Source organism: Mytilus galloprovincialis, chromosome 13 (assembly GCF_965363235.1).
Source record: "Mytilus galloprovincialis chromosome 13, xbMytGall1.hap1.1, whole genome shotgun sequence".
In the NCBI taxonomy this organism is placed as follows: Eukaryota; Metazoa; Mollusca; class Bivalvia; order Mytilida; family Mytilidae; genus Mytilus; species Mytilus galloprovincialis.
The window spans coordinates 19,511,294-19,532,122 of NC_134850.1; positions in this window are offsets into that span (position 1 = coordinate 19,511,294).

Consider the following 20,829-nt stretch of genomic DNA (forward strand, 5'->3'; position numbering starts at 1 on the left):
GGTATTCAGCTCACGATTAGTACTTGATAACAATAATGGTCTAATAGCACATTTTATATATTCAAATTATCCTGATATCGACAATCCTGTGACCATGTTTAAAGATACATTGGTTTTACTTATTCCAGTAATCCTGATGTGAAAAATCGTCTCACATAACTCTATCCAATCATTTTGAATAAACATCAGATCAAATAACTTCCAGTCAATAGATAAAACATTTTATTACTTTCCAAATGCTAATAAAACAGTATACATGGTTTTCCATTTGATTTGCTGCAACTGAGTCAAATGCTTTCTTACTGTGTTTAATACATTCAAGGCTCTTGGCTTGACAATGTACAATTTTAACTTCTATCAATTTCCTTCAATATTAGATTTTTTGTCTATTGAAGTAAATGTGATATTTCCATTAACGGCCAATTCCAGCAATTCATGCAATATGCAGACCAGATTAACTACATTTTTGATGAAATGTCAACAACTTCTTTTACGGACAGTAAACAAACGCTTTCTTAGCCTCATTGGAAATTACAGTTGCCATTTGAATTTAATTTGAACGGATTTAAAACATAATTTAGATATTATTAAGAAAATGAAAGTTGACCTCAACTGGATATGATTGTCTTATTTAGTAATGATTGAATATCTTTGTTTATTTATCGACACTTCGATATTTAATTAATCCTGATTATATGAGTTATAATTTACATCCTCAACTATTTTGTTTGTCTTTTTGTATTGTTCATTCTAAGCCATGGAGTTGTCAGTTTATTTTCGAAGTTGTTTGGATGTCGCTGTGGTATTAACATGAATATGCTCCATTAAAAAAGAGAAATTGATGGAAGCTGACAAAAACAAATGATCAACTTAATATACCTACGGAACAAAGGATAAAACAACTGTTATAATACTGACATAACACCTGCATTTTTCAATGGACATGGATAAATACACATGTCTGTATATGTAGCTAAACCTTCCACTTGAAAAAAAAACAGTTGCTTAAAGTATCTTTATAGTGGCAGAACTGTGTGAGCAATCCACAAAACTGTACTTAAACTGTAATTATATACCGTCATTATGTTTTGTCTGTGCTAATGTTCCAGTTGTTATTCGACCAGTTAGATGATATTTGAGACCTCAACATATAAGTTTAACAACGACAATGTTGCTACATAAATATATACTTTCAATTGTTATTCGTGCCATTAAGGCCGAGTGACCGAAAATTTTATAGATACATTAAAGTATGAAGCAGGTCCTTAGAATTATTACAGGACAATATGTTCTTTGAAATTACAATTGCATATATTTTGTTTTGTTTTATTTTACAATAAGCGTTTCTTAATGTTTATCATTTTTCTGTTTGCATAATTCCAATACCCGGAGAATGTTCTTTCAGATCACATGAAACCTTATCACTTGTGTTAAACATGCACGGGAATCATCGAATAAATACTTACAATCGCAAACATATGTTTTCCGTGATTGATATATATATATATATTAAATTGAAACAAGATTAAACTGAACACATTTCATTGCATATTTCTTCATTGGACTTATTATCAAGACTTTTCTTCTAACATGGTTGATATTAAAGAGACGAATTTTATGACATATATATTTAGTTTGACTTGTTTCCTTTTAGATAAGTTATTTATGAAACTTTATGTCATATCCTATCAGAATGAGTTATTGATATTATCCTTTGAATGTCAAAAAATGGCTATACGGTGTTTTAAATGTATCCCCTCGCGATCTTTAAAACATATCTACTAAAACAGGATGAATTATTGCGTGTTCAAAAATTGTGGATTTTAGTAATACGAAAAACAGCTAAGGTTTTTTATATATAATATCTTAAATACTATTAAGAACAGACATGGGGACAACCAGCAAGAGAGTCCCGCGCTTGGAGGCGGTCTTCATGTGGCTGCTAAACCATATTGTGTACTACATGTACTAGTACAGGAAAAATTGGAAATAACACTGAGCTCCGAAACACAAAAATGAAATGAAAAAAAGAAAAAAAAGAAGCATACATGACTAACAAATGCAAAATAAATGGATCACATTATATGATTACTCTTTTACTGTATATATTTGAATAAATGTCGTTATAAGCATCTCTGAAAATATATTGAAGGACTAATCTAATTAGATTTGCTCTAGATCAGAGGTTAAATAAAGACAACAGTAGTATACCGATGTTCAAAACTCATAAATCGATAGAAAAGAAACCAAATCCGGGTCACAAACTAAAACCGAGGGAAACGCATTTTATATAAGAGAATGACGACAAACCATTAAAATGTAACACACACAGGAACGAACTAAGCATTAGACAAAATCCGATGAGAATAACAAATATAACATCAAAACTAAAAACATGAATTTGGAATAGAAAAGTACCGTGACACGTCTTATAATGTGAATTCACACTCAAATATAAGAGGAAACAAACGACACAAAAGCACGTCTGTGGTTGACCCAAGCTAACGATACACAAACAGATAAACCATGAAGTTTTGAAATGTCCCATCTTATAACAAGTACAAAGAGATATTACATATGTATGTATTGGATCAAAAATGTTAGAACAGATGAATTGAAATCGTGTGTCGAAATATAGACTATGTTTATCATTTTATGATATGTTTCTATTAAAATCTTAATTATATATTCAGCACTTGTAAATCGATCTCGAAATGCAACTGCTATTTTTATTCGAACACGTTCTTAAAGGCTAATCAATCAGTTAAAAAATCATGACTTTACAACTTAAAAGTTGTAATGTCAATTTTCAGACTCATTAACTGCGGCAAATGCAGTACTTATCAGAGGAAACACTACATATACGGCATTTTTTCAGACGCTTGATACTCATTAGAACACATAGAGTACTTAATTTTCTGAAAATCCAACAAACAGCACAGGATCGACTGAAAAAGAATTGTCTGAACAGATCTGAACTAACAAAAAGAAAATGTATGAATATTTTTGTATATTCTTAACAAGTCTTCTCACTTTTATGTTTAGATTTTGCAAATATCTATTTCAAATTGACAGTTTCAGACTTATATCTAATTTCTAGTGCATATTCAATGTTATGTTAATTTTATTTCAGATATAACATAATGAATTAAACACTACTGTTAATGTTTTGGAAAAGTATATTAAAAAGTTAGCAAAAAGACAAAACTAAATTGTATCAATTTATCTATACAAATATGCTATTGTTTTGGGTATACACAAAACATGGAAGAGCAGATGCAAAACATCATAAAAGACAATTACATCAAACTTTAGTTAACGTCCTTTTTGTTATTTTATGATTTTTAAAAGTTTTCTTTGTTTGTGTTTGCGCTCGTTTTTTTATATTTACAAATCTTTTATTATAAGACGTTTATCTTTTACTTTCAACATATTTATTTTTCGTAACAATTATTTTTACTCATGAGAGCAAAACATGAGTAAAACAATGATCATCGTTAGTTTAACCGGTTTTCACTGGACCAGTATTCTTCATAACTTGGCCGATTCTGTACCTCCGATAGATAGAGTAAAACAGAGGCATCCGAGGTTTGCCGATTGACTGATTTGCTATTCTAAGTTCATAATCGTTAGTTGGTTAGGCCAGTTTGGCTAAAATATTTATATTCTTCATGTTCTTGTAAGTAACATTTGAATATGTCTTTACAATATTTATCAAAACTCGTTATTTTTCAAATCTATGTTAAATAATCGGTCACTTTCTTAAAATATTAGGATCGCTGACCTAAATGAAAAAAAAAAATTAAACAAAACCTGAAATACATCAGTGCAGATTGACAAAATAACTTTGGTTGGAAACAGACTATTTGATCTTAAAGCAAAACAAATAATAGACTTGTACAAATGTCATCATAATAAACTCCTTCTCTCATTCCTCCTTGTTATTATCCTCATTTTCATCCTCATCATTATCAACACTATCATCAACATTCTATTACTGAGCAACCACACTAACAAAAACAATTATAGTAGGCGGAAGAACAATGGACACAACACACATTCTGAAAGATGGAAAAACAATCAAAAGCAGATCTAGAAACACGAATGTTTCAACTATCGATACTGGCAATAACATTTACTGCAAAACACGTTTTTAAGTAAAGAAATTATATTTCCTACGTTAAATTATATCATACTATGAAGAATGTTTTTAAAAGTGAAATTTCGATACGTACCATTTCCACTAAACCTCGATTATGCACACATTGATAATTTATTCTTCACATTAAACATGTATGCTTCCATCAAAATTCAATAATATCTAAGTCATAACACTTAAAAAAGAGACTTATTTCTATTGTCACGCTATTGTTAAATACAATATGAAAACTGATTTGTTCCGAACGAATTCATTAGACCTTCTTGTCACGTTCCTTTCCGCCAGGAAACCTTTCGAGACTTTTGTTCTCTACAGAAACTTCACCTTACAAACTCATTGGAGAATATGTGTTGAGTTAATGATTTTATCTTTCTTTTCAATGAGAAATTCTATTATTTTATTGTGCAATTATTAACGCCTATGGTATCAGGACGACGTCAGACAATTATAATGATACTAAAAATTCTAGTAAACAAACAAATATAATAAATTGTGTGTGGTGTGTTATCTTCTGAATGTTACTAATAATACCCTATTTACTACAGGGGGAGGAATCGAAATATAGCAGTTATTGTACCAGAGGAACCGTAGGGTTTTAGATTGTAAATTTCATTTTTTGAGGTAAAAGTTTCAATGTGAATACTGTTACCCAACATTCGTGCAAGAATTCTATAAAAAGGTTAAAAAATAAAAAGTAGTTACACTGACGTTTCACAAAACTGTATCTGTTATATCATTTATCTCAAATTCAATAGGAAAGATGAGATTAACATCATTCGTTCTTATATGCTTATACATAATGTAATGTTACATCACTGTCCCAGGTAAGAAGGAAGGTTTGAATCCCTCTAACATGTTTAAGCTCGCCACATTCTGTATGTATGTGCCTGTCCCAAGTCAGGAACCTGTAATTCAGTGGTTGCCGTTTGTTGATGTGTTAAATATTTGTTTTTCGTTCATTTTTATACATAAATTAGGCCGTTAGTTTTCTCGTTTAAATTATTTTACATTTGTCATTTTTGAACATTTTATAGCTGACAATGCGGTATGGACGTTTCTCATTGTCTAAGGCCGTACGGTTACATATAGTTGTTAATGTCTGTATCATTAGGTTTCTTGTGGGGGGGGGGGGGGTGTCTCATTGGCATCTATACAAAAGCTTCTTTTTTTATATATATAGTCACCGCCGTTTGAATTATTTTGTGATATAACATCATTTATATAGCAGAGAGAGAAATTGAAGAAAAATGCTAACGTCTTTTCTTCCTTGCTAAAAAAAAAAGAATCAACAGTTAACGGGTTTAATCAGTTTCTGTAATTGATCGGTCATTTACAAAAACTACAAAGTATTAATAAAAAAATGTGAATTCTAAAATACCAGTTTCGCGGTTTATAAATCATCAAAAAGATACAAAAACTTGAGAAAATATATTTACACATAACATATCTATAATTTAAATTTATGATTCTGCATCGCATATATTACTATTTAATACACTGAAAATCCTTTTACTTGAATTATACAGTAAATAAGTTTTATTAAGAAAACCGTTGAGAATGTTGTATCAACAATCCATTCAACTTCGAACTTTGTTTGGCCTTTGCAATTTATTTGTTATTCGATCGTCAATGATAGGTCTTTTGTAGACAAAACGCGCGTCTGTGTCTGTATATATATTTTTTAATTTGCATTTTTTTTTCAAGTGACTTTCAATAATGAAATCGTTCATTTTTAGATACGTTTATAAATTGCATTTCTGATTGATCTACTTAATATCAAGAACATCTACCTTTCGAAAATATGAAAAAATAAATAACAATTTCTACCCGTATTATCAATAAGTAATGGTCAAACAATGATGGTCAGTCATCAATATTACTTGAATTGTATCTCACAGTGACACTTGTATTTCAATTTCCTTTGCGACTCAACCATAGATTAATGCCATAAAAGTCAAGATTATATTATTACAAGTTAGATTAAATAGCCATATCGATAATTGCTTTACGAAAATAAGATAATAAACTGAAGGAACAATTGACTAGAATCTATATATTTATTATATCTGTGACGTCCCTATTGACTTTGTAGTAGTACTAATATTTCAACTGAAGGTCACTACAAATAGGTTATGAATATATCTGAAGTGTAAATCAGTAAATACCATCACATCACTGTGAGACAAGCGTAATTATACCCAGATAAATGATTCTAATTAATAATTAACAACATTGGAGTAAAATTAACGTAGTACGTAAATACTATATATATATTTATTCCTCGAGGAATGTCGATCATAAAACATTGTGCCAGCTCTCTAAATAAAATAACATATATGCTAGAGTTGAAAGTAAAACATTCATTATACTCTCTATAACCAATGATATTTCAATTGAGCGGACGGAGCTTACGTTTTAATTTGCATAATTTGACAGTCTATTTGAAAATGTGTGTGATAAGGATTATGGCCGTTATAATTAATATGATTTCTAATCACCTATCAGTGTCACCAAACAAATTTACAAATGACTGAGTGTATGATATGGGTCGAATATACGGACACTACATTGAAGAGTTTATCCAGACACACCTGGCTATGGATGGACTAGTCTTAAATAAGCAAACCTTTTACGCCCCGTCCAGTCAAGTGAAATGAATCTAGTTATACTTGACGGTTATCCACATTTCGTTTTATTCCCATTCTGGAAACAGTATTGGATGAGATGGTAATTGACCCCGCTCTAACTTATTTCACCCATTAAGGATTTACCTTCTGGCTTCAATCAGACTAGTGTTGTCGATTGTCAACTTTTTTTACGTTCACATGAAATTTTACATCTACATGCACTCATGTTATCACGTGTTCCAGCCATTACTATAAATAAACTTATATGTTTCATTCATAGTAAGAGCTTAATTTAATATTCACCAAGTATACGAGGGTTTTATTTTTGTAACGTTTGTTATATTTCCCCTCTTTTTTACACACGACGAGAATATATTTTACATTAGACCCCTTGTAAAGCTTAATCAAATACAATGTTAAAGTGCATAGAAATTTTTTTCGAATCTTTACCAAATACAGTTCAGGCCATCTTTAACTTGAATAACTACCTGCGGTAGGATAATTATATTTTCCCGAATGAATTATAATTAATAATGTATATTAATTTTTACAGAAAATGATCGTTGTGTTGACATTGCATGTCAAAACAGACGTTATAACATATGTTGGGTGACATCTCGGCGATAAATATTTAACATATCGGAAGCAACACAACTCATAAAAAATACAAGGTTCATATAATTACATGTTTCCTTTAATCATTTTGAAATCTCTACTCAAGGCTAAATATATAGTAGAGGTCACTCTTTTCTTCCTAATTTCCAATGTACAATCCTTACACTTTCAAACCAATCATTTCGATTTTCGATACTCTCATCCATATTTTCACATTATTAAACACAACTGATATATTGAAACTATCGAAACAGATATAAGCCTCAGATATGATGAGGATTAATATGATTTTGAAATTTGGTCATATGATGTTTCGTACATTATTGACAGTGCATCATAAACCTCTAAAGCATAGTTGTATACATATACATGTTCATGGACTACATGTGCATAAAATTGTAATATTTTACAATTACATGTACCAATGTGTACTTTAAAACAAAAATATCAACATATCTATCGTATCTGAAATTGCAGTTTGACTTGCGTGAGATGGTAAATACAATTATATATCAAAATACGTTTCTGCTGAACTGTATTCCATTATCTTCATTGTTCTTGAAGGTAAACAGTGTAGAATTGATCAAATATATTTCACCGGAGAAAGGACGGGAATTGTCCTTATATTACGTGTAAATGACGTTTTGCTATTTTTAATTATGACACTCTGTCCTTAAGAAACAATGTGCGGAATTACGTTTTAGTTAATTATAAAGCTTGTTAACATTGTTTCAAACACTATCAGTAAATCTGTATTTCTCCAAAGAAATATTTAATCATCTGCTAGAACATATTATGTGCATGTCATCGTCATTTACGTTTCTCTTGGAGGCTAATAAAATACAATCAAGCATCTCAAATGGTTTAAAAATCAAAAGAAAATTTACAGCAAATGATCGTACCATTGACATTGCATGTCACAACAGACGTGGTAACTTCGTTGGTGTTTAAGGTAAACAATGCAGAATTAATCAAATATCACCAGAGAAAGAACGGGAATACCCCAGATGTTACGTGTAAATGACTTTTTGTTATTTTTCAATTATGACACCTTGTCCTTAAGAAACAATGTACTGTATTACGTTTTAGTTAATTATAAAGCTTGTTAAAATTGTTTCAAGCACTATCAGTAAATCTGTATTTCTCCGAAGAATTATTTAATGATCTGCTAGAACATATTCTGTGCATATCATAGTAATTTTCGATCCTCTGGAAGGCATATAAAATACCATCAAGCATCGTAAATGGTTTAGCAAATAAATGGTAAGTGTTCTTTTCGGTTAACCATGTTAACATCAGCTTATTCAAAACTTGTAATCAACAGGAAAACGTTTTAAATGCAAAATAAATGGCTTTCTATTTCGTTTGATTTTGATAGTACAGTTTAGTACCATGCAATTTTACGATCAGGAATTAAGGCGACGCAAATGGAAAATTGCCATACAGCATGCCTCTTATGCAACCATGACGTATTCAAGTTTTAAAGAATGTATATTGTTGCAATGCCGTACGCATTTGACTTTTTTTATTGTCATTAATTTGTTGCCTTTTGTTAGCTATTATTAGTTTATTTCTTTGCCAATTGTGTTCTCCAATTTACTTATATTGTAGTCCTGTAATGTTGTGTTATCATTTTAATGTTATATTTCACATGGCCATAAAAGAGGGAGGTTTGGCATGCCACAAAACCAGGTTCAACCCATCATTTTTTCCATGAAAAATGTCCCGTACCAAGTTAGGAATATGGCCATTGTTATATTATAGTTCGTTTCTGTGTGTGTTACATTTTAACGTTGTGTTTCCGTTGTAGTTTGTTTTCTCTTATTTTTGAGTGTGAATTCACATTACTATACTTATCTATCCCAAATTCATGTATTTGGTTTTGATGTTATGTTTGATATTCTCAAAGGATTTTGTCTAATGCTTAGTCCGTTCCTGTGTGTGTGTGTGTGTGTGTGTGTGTGTGTGTTACATTTTAATGTTGTGTCGTTTTTCTCCTCTTATATTTAATGCGTTTCCCTCAGTTTTAGTTTGTTACCCCGATTTTGTTTTTTGTCCATTGATTTATGAATTTTGAACAGCGATATACTACTGTTGCCTTTATTTAACGCTTCTTTATTGCTATTAATATTATAATATATTTGATCATCATCATTGAGATTTCACTGGTAATCAACATAGTTTTGTTTTATGTTTTCAAACAGAAAAGCGAATGTGTTAATGAGACAAACAAACAAATCACATATAAAACAAGGAATTATACGTCTTGTTTGAAGTTAGTGTTTAATATTATCAGATTATTACATGGCATTTTTCCTATTGCATGTATTATCAACCCCAGGTTCAATATCAGCCATAAAGCCGCATGACTGATAATACATGCGATATGAACAATGACATGTTATAATCTTTTAATCATATTCTTCAACAATGGAGAAAAACAACAGATTAAAATATTGATCTTTTTACGCGGTTCTCAAATAAAAGTTCAAAGAGTAAAAAGTTCACGGACGTCGGACCCAAATGTAGTACATTCCATATGAAATATTTCTATCACATGATTGAATAGAGAAGAAAAACAGGAGTTTGATATATTTTAATGTGGACGATAAAAAAAAATATTTCAACAATAAACATAACAAACAATGTTTGAGAGTCAACATTTTTAAAGTAACTTTCTAAATTATGATTGAAACTTTTAAAAATGCCTTTATTTTCTCATTTGTTTGTTGTTGTTGTTTCGTTTTGTTTTTTTTAAATTTTACACAATATACTCTCCAGTATTCAAATAAGTGTTTTGTACTCTACCTTGTAATATTTTTCACTAAAAACGTACCATTGAGGCGTATTCTCCAATATTTGCCAAGTATCACCGGAATGCCATGCGATAACGTTACGGAAAGACAAGTGATTAAAGTCGAAGCATGTGATAAACTTTTCATAATATCCCGTTAAGCACCAATTCGAAAATGTGGCATTTACGTAAATTTAATGCTATTATCATACGGTAAAAATCATATGTTATTTAATCTAAGTATATGAAAAAAAATATTTATGTTTATGCTCAAGATTTGTTCAACTCAATAACAGAGAACAATGTAACTTATCTTTAGGTGCAATTTGTAGCATTTGATAATTATTAGATTTCGTTTAAACATCGAATTAAGATATTTTAAGTGTTCGATTGCTTTTCTGGACCTACCCCAATCGAGAGCGTTCAATGTCTAAATTTGTGAAAGGCAAGGCTGTATAAATAGTGAAAGGGGTAAAAAGCTATATGAAAAACAGGAAACAAAAGTAATAGCAAAATGCATCTAATGTTAACTTTGCCCGAAGGTGTTTAAACCTTTGCGATAGTTCCTTGTGAATTAATTAATCCTGCCTAAAACAATAAACATTTGACAATACACCACGCCAAGTGCTTTTTCGTTTTAGATGGGAAAAAACGATGTCTATAAATGGAATGTATTTCAACTTGATTTACATGTTACAGTGGTAAATAATTGGCTGACAATGGTGTATTTAATTGAATATCAGTTCATGAATGTCACATTGTAAAGTGCATACATGATGCAAATATGTACTTTTAGACTAAATCAAATGCTTAAAGTTCGTCTCATTAATTATTTGTAAAAAATCTTATTTCTATCCAAGGAATATACTTTTTGAAATGTAAACATATTTTGTTTTTATTTCTGAACATTCAAACAGATAAATGTGCAGAAATAAATACTTGTACAATGGATAACATTCGATTTTTGATAATTATATAATTAATAATACGTCAGTCGTCACAAGTTACTTTATTTCATAAAAGCACTTCATTAACAAATATTCATTGAGCTGATAGTGTCTTTGGCAGATTTTATTACTAACCTATCAAGTACATGTCTATTGTTCACATAATAATGGTTATAGAAGAAGATAAAATATGCCAGATCTGTTCGCTGAATATCTTAGAACACACGATAAACTGGAAAGGAAAAAACTATTACCTCAAAAATAGAATTGAAAGATACCTGAGGTACAATCACACTCATAGATCGAAAGTAACGCCATGGCTAATTAAGAAAAAGACAAACAGAAAAAATAATAGTACGCAAGAAACAATATAGAACAGTTAAGACTAAGCAAAACGAACCCCACTAAAAAATGGAGAACCGGTGATCTCATACGCTCCGAAATGATAAGCAGATCCTGCTCCACATGTACCACTTCATATAACTGATGTTATTACAAACCTGGAAATAATGCAATTGAGGGAACCATCGGCCTCAAAATAATTTCTGAATATCAAGTTCGACCAATGATAACAAATGAACAACATGCTTCTGACGTGTGATAAGCTCATACAGAATAAGGCCGATAAAACATATTTGTATTATGAGCACTCAACCCTCTCCTAAACTGTTAAATTGTTTTTTGACGTATATATGTCTTTCGTGTCGTATCATTGAATAAAAAAATGGACTTGGAAAAAAGTTTAATTCAAATGACGCTAGAGTAACTAATGCAGCATAGCACAGCTGATACATATCCTGAGGACAGTAGATGGTTAACATTTCATCTTGTGATGACATTTCTGCGCTTTTTAACCTTGCAGACGCCGTCACTGAATTATCAAAATCAATTTCCTAAGAAGCATTTGGAGACAGTTATCTGCCGAAATTTACCTCCAGTGATTTAAATATCTTATTGTTAAATTTTCTAAAATTATATTGACAGAATTCCTTCATATTTTCACAAGAAAAAAAAAATCAGTTTGTTGATGTCATTCATCTCGTTTTTAGTTTTTATATGGATAATACAGGTTTTTTTCTGTTGAAAAAGTTTAATCTAGAAACGTCGAATACCTTTATAGCTTTCTGCTCGGTGTGAGACAAAGCTCTTAATTGAAGGCCGTTTTATACCTATAACTTTTTAAACATTGTGACTTGGATTTAGAGTTTTCTTATTGACACTCATACCACATCTTCTTGCAATTGTGTACAGAAATCTAAAATTTAAAGTTTTCCCTTTCTCTATTTTGTTAATACTTTTCTTTAAAACATAATCCTAACAGGTTTCGTTTCGTAAAATGTCACAACTGGAAAATTTAAAATAAAATTATACTGAAAAGCATTACGTAATATAAAATAACCAATGAATATCAGTTTTATAACAAACAGATTTTTTTTCACATGCTTAATTACATTTTCAATCTTTATAATAAATACCATTATGGCGTTCAACAGAACAATGTTTCTTCGTTGTCTTTACTCAGTATGACGCATATCTCTTGTAATATGGTCGTTAAATATTAATCTGATTATTTGACAAAATATCTTGCAAAAAAAAGAGCCCTGGCGAAATCCCTTTAAAGTACAAAATGCGTTTAGCTGCATTTAATGAGTTCTTAATTCATGACGATGTCATTCCAGCTTTGCACAAATAAAGATGAACCCTTGTTTTTTTTCACAAAGTCAAACTAAAAAAATGTAAACACATTCATGAAGAATTATTTTTAATCCCACAAAATTTAGATACTGGTCGGAATATATATATAATGCTATTTTCATAAGTTAATGTGTATAATTTTCTGACATACTCAAATATAAATTTTGTTTAATTCATAAAATGCTGTAAGAAATGAATGAAATGAAGTTTAGGAAAAAAAAAATAAACTTCAATTGGGTCGGGGTATATTTTGTTGTCTGAGTCAGAATTTATTTTTCTCAAAGTGCTATCAATTTTATGTAGTTTTTTCAACGCTTTTATTCAAATTATTTTGTTCACCATTTAGCAATATAAACTTTTTATAAAGTAATGGAAATGACTGGATTGAGAATATATTCTCATATTTTACGAATAAATGGAAGGATTTAAAAGACAGTGTAACCGTCTTAGATATGAGTGAACATAAATTGTTTACGTAAACTTTAACCAAATACCTGCATCATAGTTACTTAAAAACATGAACAAATGGTTGACGAAAATAATACATTGTGCATGTATATTTTGCACTTTTGAACTTCTCAATTTTGCCCTTTTGATACTTATGATTTTATGATTCTTGCGCTTTTGATATATATAAAAATAATTGGAAATATGCCATAGGACATAACGCTATCCCCGATGGAATATAATATAAAAAAGGGATATAAAAGTTAAAAGTGATGCTTCCAAAAAGCATACTTGATCTGAGTTTTGTGGTTATAAGCATTGTGTATAAGTTTCATAACATTTGGTTACTACGGGAACGGAAGCATTTGGAAGTCGAGCAGAATGCATTATTTTGTATCATTTTTCTATATCTTCTCAAGGCGTTCAGCAGCCCCCAAAACCTTTGCCAAATTGCTTTGCCCTGTCCCGCTAGGCAAATATGTTTAATGTTACTTTAAAAAGAGGCTTAGTTAAAGCCCCATTTTAATACTTGTAGGTTTGTAGGTATGCAGTAAATGCAGTTTGGAATTTAGAATATTCACTTCCAAAGGATGATGATTAATTTTGATTAAATGGTACAGTCATATTGATTTGAAAATACATTTGACTATACATATACATGTATTATCTATTTGGGAATAATTTAATTTTGGATGAAACACGTCTTCTGATTGGCTGACGTTGTTTTGTTTATCAGCTCAAAGACATAATTTTGTCATGTGACCGTGACGTCATCAACGTTTTTTTCATGATTTTATCCGGTTTAAAATGGAATTAAGAATTAAATTATAAAAATTACTGTTATATCTTTTCTGTCTTTTCGAAATTACAACAAAAATGTGGTACACACTTTAAAATAACACGCTACGCAGGTTATTTAGTGTGTATCAAATTTTTTATGTTATTTCTTCATATACAGAACAAAATATTACAGTCATTCCTTAAATAACAAAAAATTATTTAAAACATGTATGTTTTCAAATATAATAAATATAATTTTGAAAATAAATAATCACTTCCTTGTTTTAATGAAAATAAAAAATCAGGCTTCAAAAGTGCAGAAAAAGTATTGTCTTTTCTTCTAGTTTACAAAAATAAATCAGCGATCCAAAACAAATTCTCTTGGCCTTCACCAGAATATCAAATGGTCGTTCTTTTAGTATAATTATCAATGTCACAACATTCTTTTCATCTATCGAATAAACTGTTTACCTTTCGTCAACGATATTTCATTCATACTCGTTATGAAACCGATAATTATTAGAATGTAAATCCTGTACTTAAACTCAGTTATTACGATGCGCTGTGCCAAAATATGTTTATTTGGTTATTGGTGATCTGAAGTATAGTAGGTCATTAAATGTGAAGAGAAGCAGTTGACATTAATTGACTCAACTGCAACCGTTCAGGTTAAACATAATAACCTTTACATTAAATGCATGCTATACTTAAAGTCAAATTTCCTCTTAATAGATTTAAATAAGAAATTAGTATTCTTAGAGTTCTTTAATTTATCAAACCATTTTCATTCAATTTTCATTTAGTCGATTTTTCATAGCTGCATTTTGTCACGATCGCTAAAAGATATTGTGTTGCTTAAAGAAGAATAGATATTCATGAATGTAATAAAACAGACAAGAATAACATTTTTAAAAGTGGAAATAAAAAAGTAGTTTTCCGATTCTTAATTACTGCAACGATAAAACGATGAAAATAAGATGAAATGTCGAGATCATAACTATTTTTTTTTAAATCAGGTTACCTAAAGAATTGACATAAAATATTTTGAATAGAATATGTATATTTTACTTAAAAAGTAGTACTATTATAGTCAAACAAATATAAATATGATTATTACATGAACAAAATTAATACAGAAACAAAAAATTAAATACAACACGTGAATTCTTTTATTTAAGAATTGAATACTTCTTTTTGTAACTTCATTAGGGTGTAAAAGTGTTGATCGAAGTGCATTTGTATGAGCATCTAAAAATGTGCGCTGATCAACAGTTGTATAACCCTATGGATTACAAAAAGAAGCATTCAATACTTATAACTACATTTTTTTAGCTAGGATCATGAAAACACGATTTTTATCCTTTTTTTATTTAATTTACCTGTGCACTTTATTGTGGGACTTCGTGTCCTCATGAATGATATATTTTATTGTTTAATGAAGTTGATTAAGGAATAACTCGAGATTGCAATTAGCCAATCAGAATAATGTATTATAATGAAACATACATCAAATGTAAGTATTCAAAGTTGTAATGTTACTACCTTCAATGTAATAAGCCACATAGAACCACGAAATAAGGAGATAGAGTAAGATTGCTAATGAGACAACCATCTACCAGGGTCCGAATTTAAGTAACTAAATGTCACCATACGGACTTCAACAATGAGCCAACACCATATCGTATGATCAGCTAGAAATACATGATCAATGTGAAACGACTTACTGCTGGATTTAGAGGAAAAAAAAGTTATTACAGGAACACAAATTGTCATATACATGTATCGATGTCAGTAAATGATGTAGAATTGTCGATATATATTTATTAGTGCAATAACTTTGGAATGGGAAGAAATAGATATTAGATGAAGAAAATTGAGTTGTATCTATGCGATAATTACTCTAATATGTGGACTGTTGTTTCCCTTTTCGCGTTGTTTTTTCCCGTCTTACTTTTTATAGTTGATCATCTTTATTTATAATGGATTGGGAAACAAGTTATTGCAACTTATTTTAATCCCTTTCCACTTTGTGAGTGCAAGTGCTGCCTTGTAGCGGCATTAGCCTACTCTTTATAGAAATTTACAAGGGTGTCTTGTACGTGCAAGAGATATGGCTCTCTCTGAGGGATCAGCTACTTATCGTCCCCTTCCGACGACCTTTATCGTTTCTCAAGACCATACTCGCAGACGGTGGCAAGGGAGTCGTATTTTTTTTTTTTTTTAAATTATATTGTAATAAATAAATTTGGGGTATTTACTGTCTTCTGATTGGCTAAAAGAATTGGCTTTATTTTCAATGTTATCAATTTTTATGGAGACACGCCCACTCTAACGTTGTGTATTCATACGCAAACATCTGTGTACGTTGTTATTGGTATTGATATATATCTTTGAGCATTATTTTTGATAGAAATTTATTTATAATGAATGGCAATAATTTATTTTGAATTTATTGAACCATAAAATTATTTTTTGACTTCGCGGATTATTCAATGTGAAGAGTCAAAAATTAATTTTATGGTTCAATAAATTCAAAATAAATAAAAGCCATTCATTAAATGTTGTGCTTAAAAGAAATCTCAGATACTTATGGTTTATTTCATTATATTACAGTTCATGAAAGTCGTAATGTAAAGTGCATACATAATGCAAATATATACTTTTAGACTTTTAGAAGGGAACATACGTTTTGAAATATAAACATGTTTTTTTTTTACTTCTGAACATGCAAACAGATAAATGTGCAGATATAAATTCTTGTACAATGGATGACATTCGATTTTTAATAATTGTATAATTAATAATACGTCGGTCGTCATTAATTACTTTATTTCATGAAAGCACTTCATCACAAATTTACATTTAACGGATCATGTATTTTGCAGTATATTTCAGTGCAATCTTATTTTTAATGATGTTGTAATGTTGTGCTTTAAAAAAATTCTCAGATATTAAATGGTTTATTTTATTTAATATCGGTTCATGAAATTAAGTGACAATGTAAAATGTATATATAATGCAAATTTGTACTTTAAGAATGAATGACATGCTCAATGATTGTTTCATTAATTGTAAAAAATCTGATGTTTTTTCTATCCAGGGAATATACTTATTGATATATAAACATATTTTGCTTTTTTTTTATTTCTGAAATAGCAAACAGATGTATGTGTAGATAAAAATACTTGTACAATGGAATGATGGATTGCATTCGATTTTTGATAATTACATAATTACACTTTTATCATGAAATTTAAATAATTATAGCTGAAACAAATATTCTAAATAGTAACGAAAACATGTGGAATATGGTAGCTTGTGTTTGCTAAATTTGCATTTGGGAAAATTTTAAATGAATATGAAAAAGGATTTCAGCGTATGATAAAATGTAAAACATATCATATCCCTATCTATTTAAAGATTATATTTGTGTGATTCGCACTTGAATTTCCAGTGTGAGACTGAGGTGAAAAGAGCCCATTCAAACTATTTTAACATGTTTTTTTCTTGTAGAAAAGAGACAGTTGTATTGATCTCAGCCAATATATATACATATATATATATACAACTCGTCTAAACATCAACCCAACAATGTTAGATCTGTAAATTTGCTTTCGCAAATTTTTGGTTCTTCCCTCGCCGGGATTCGAACCCATGCTACTGTGATATCGTGACACCAAATCGCCTGCACTGCAGCCGTCCCGCTAGACCACACGACCAACTGGGCTCTCAAAAAAAGAGCTTTCGCTGGCCGTGTGTTACCTTTCCTCGTCAGTTTTAATCTAGCGGCGTACTACAGTACATGATATATAAGGCATGAAGATGTTTTTGTTACAGATCAGCTAAATTATCTATAGTAAAGGATCCTACAAATTAATGTAATATACAGTCACAGAAAATAATTATATTTATAAGTACGTCTGAGTCAGTGACAACTCTACAACAGATGTATCCATCGGATCGCCATCAATGATGGTGATACATGGCTGTGTACATAATGTATATACAACTCGTCTAAACATCAACCCAACAATGTTAGATCTGTAAATTTGCTTTCGCAAATTTTTGGTTCTTCCCTCGCCGGGATTCGAACCCATGCTACTGTGATATCGTGACACCAAATCGCCTGCACTGCAGCCGTCCCGCTAGACCACACGACCAACTGGGCTCTCAAAAAAAGAGCTTTCGCTGGCCGTGTGTTACCTTTCCTCGTCAGTTTTAATCTAGCGGCGTACTACAGTACATGATATATAAGGCATGAAGATGTTTTTGTTACAGATCAGCTAAATTATCTATAGTAAAGGATCCTACAAATTAATGTAATATACAGTCACAGAAAATAATTATATTTATAAGTACGTCTGAGTCAGTGACCATCATTGATGGCGATCCGATGGATACATCTGTTGTAGAGTTGTCACTGACTCAGACGTACTTATAAATATAATTATTTTCTGTGACTGTATATTACATTAATTTGTAGGATCCTTTACTATAGATAATTTAGCTGATCTGTAACAAAAACATCTTCATGCCTTATATATCATGTACTGTAGTACGCCGCTAGATTAAAACTGACGAGGAAAGGTAACACACGGCCAGCGAAAGCTCTTTTTTTGAGAGTCCAGTTGGTCGTGTGGTCTAGCGGGACGGCTGCAGTGCAGGCGATTTGGTGTCACGATATCACAGTAGCATGGGTTCGAATCCCGGCGAGGGAAGAACCAAAAATTTGCGAAAGCAAATTTACAGATCTAACATTGTTGGGTTGATGTTTAGACGAGTTGTATATACATTATGTACACAGCCATGTATCACCATCATTGATGGCGATCCGATGGATACATCTGTTGTAGAGTTGTCACTGACTCAGACGTACTTATAAATATAATTATTTTCTGTGACTGTATATTACATTAATTTGTAGGATCCTTTACTATAGATAATTTAGCTGATCTGTAACAAAAACATCTTCATGCCTTATATATCATGTACTGTAGTACGCCGCTAGATTAAAACTGACGAGGAAAGGTAACACACGGCCAGCGAAAGCTCTTTTTTTGAGAGCCCAGTTGGTCGTGTGGTCTAGCGGGACGGCTGCAGTGCAGGCGATTTGGTGTCACGATATCACAGTAGCATGGGTTCGAATCCCGGCGAGGGAAGAACCAAAAATTTGCGAAAGCAAATTTACAGATCTAACATTGTTGGGTTGATGTTTAGACGAGTTGTATATACATTATGTACACAGCCATGTATCACCATCATTGATGGCGATCCGATGGATACATCTGTTGTAGAGTTGTCACTGACTCAGACGTACTTATAAATATAATTATTTTCTGTGACTGTATATTACATTAATTTGTAGGATCCTTTACTATAGATAATTTAGCTGATCTGTAACAAAAACATCTTCATGCCTTATATATCATGTACTGTAGTACGCCGCTAGATTAAAACTGACGAGGAAAGGTAACACACGGCCAGCGAAAGCTCTTTTTTTGAGAGCCCAGTTGGTCGTGTGGTCTAGCGGGACGGCTGCAGTGCAGGCGATTTGGTGTCACGATATCACAGTAGCATGGGTTCGAATCCCGGCGAGGGAAGAACCAAAAAATTGCGAAAGCAAATTTACAGATCTAACATTGTTGGGTTGATGTTTAGACGAGTTGTATATACATTATGTACACAGCCATGTATCACCATCATTGATGGCGATCCGATGGATACATCTGTTGTAGAGTTGTCACTGACTCAGACGTACTTATACATATATATATATATATATATATATATATATATATATATGATACAGATATGAACCAACGACAAACAACGAACTACATGCTCCTGACTTGTGACAAGCTCATAGAGAATAAGGCGGGATACACATGTTCAAGAGCACTCAACCCTCTTCTAAATTGTTTAATTGTTTATTGACGTAGATGTGTCTTTTTGTCTAATCTTTGAATAAGAAATATTGACTTGTTAAAAGGTTTAATTCAAATGACGCTAGAGTAATTTTAAAATGCAGCATAGTACAGCTGATACATATCCTGAGGATAATAGATGGTTAAAATTCCATCTTGTGATGACATTTCTGCCCTTTTTAACGTCGCACACGCAATCATTGAATTGTCATTATCAATTTCCTAAGAAGCTTTGAAGACAATTATCTGCTTAACTATACCTCCAGAGATTTAAATTTCTTATTGTTAAATTTTTCTTGTATTATATTGACAGAATTCCTTTATATATATACATAAAAAAAGATGAGGTGGTATGATTGACAATGAGACAACTCTCCACAAGAGACCAAAATGACACATAAATTACCATATATAGGTCACCATACGGTCTTCAATAATGAGCAAAGTCCATAACGCAAAGTCAGCTATAAAATGCGCTGACATGTTCACAATAAAAAGTCAGGAGCCTTTTGTTCAATAATTGTCGTTTGCTGATGTTGTTCTTCTTTTTTCGTCTTATATAGATTATACCGTTTTTTTTTTTTTTGTGTGTTTACAAAGTTTTAATCTAGCAATATTGGATACCTTAATAGCTTGCTGCTAGGTGAGAAACAAAGCTCTTAGTTTTTTTCCGTTTTTAACATTGTGATTTGGATTAAGAGTTGTCTTATTGACACTCATACCACATCTTCTTGCATTTGTGTACAAAAATTTTTAATTCAATGTTTCCCATTTCTCTACGTTTTTGTTTAAACTCTTCTATAAATCATAATCCTTACAGGTTAAGTCTCGTAAAATGTCA